We start from the raw sequence: 1391 nt of genomic DNA on the forward strand, positions 1-1391 counted from the left end.
ACACCAACAACTACACCAACAACAACCACTACTTTACCACCACCAACTACAACTACATCCACAACTACTACAACCACCACAGTGACACCAACAACTACACCAACAACAACCACTACTTTACCACCATCAACTACAACTACATCCACAACTACTACAACCACCACAGTGACACCAACAACAACGCCAACAACAACCACTACTTTAACTCCGCCAACATCTACAACTACATCCACAACTACTACAACCACTACAGTGACACCAACAACTACACCAACAAAAACCACTACTTTAACACCATCAACTACTTCGCCAACAACTACGACTACATCCACAACTACTACAACCACCACAGTGACATCAACAACTACACCAACAACAACCACTACTTTAACACCATCAACTACTTCGCCAACAACTACGACTACATCCACAACTACTACAAACACCACAGTGACACCAACAACAACACCAACAACAACCACTACTTTAACACCATCAACTACAACTACATCCACAACTTCTACAACCACCACAGTGACACCAACAACTACACCAACAACAATCACTACTTTAACACCATCAACTACATCCACAACTACTACAACCAGCACAGTGACACCAACAACTACACCAACAACAACCACTACTTTAACACCATCAACTACAACTACATCCACAACTACTACAACCACCACAGTGACACCAACAACAACCACTACTTTAACACCATCAACTACAACTACATCCACAACTACTACAACCACCACAGTGACACCAACAACTACACCAACAACAACCACTACTTTAACACCATCAACTACTTCGCCAACAACTACGACTACATCCACAACTACTACAACCACCACAGTGACACCAACAACTACACCAACAACAACCACTACTTTAACACCATCAACTACTTCGCCAACAACTACGACTACATCCACAACTACTACAACCACCACAGTGACACCAACAACTACACCAACAACAACCACTACTTTAACTCCACCAACTACTCCGCCAACATCTACAACTACATCCACAACTACTACAACCACTACAGTGACACCAACAACTACACCAACAACAACCACTACTTTAACACCATCAACTACTTCGCCAACAACTACGACTACATCCACAACTACTACAACCACCACAGTGACACCAACAACTACACCAACAACAACCACTACTTTAACCCCATCAACTACAACTACATCCACAACTACTACAACCACCACAGTGACACCAACAACAACACCAACAACAACCACTACTTTAACTCCACCAACTACTCCGCCAACATCTACAACTACATCCACAACTACTACAACCACTACAGTGACACCAACAACTACACCAACAACAACCACTACTTTGACACC

Source organism: Oryzias latipes, chromosome 23 (assembly GCF_002234675.1).
Source record: "Oryzias latipes chromosome 23, ASM223467v1".
Taxonomy (NCBI): Eukaryota; Metazoa; Chordata; class Actinopteri; order Beloniformes; family Adrianichthyidae; genus Oryzias; species Oryzias latipes.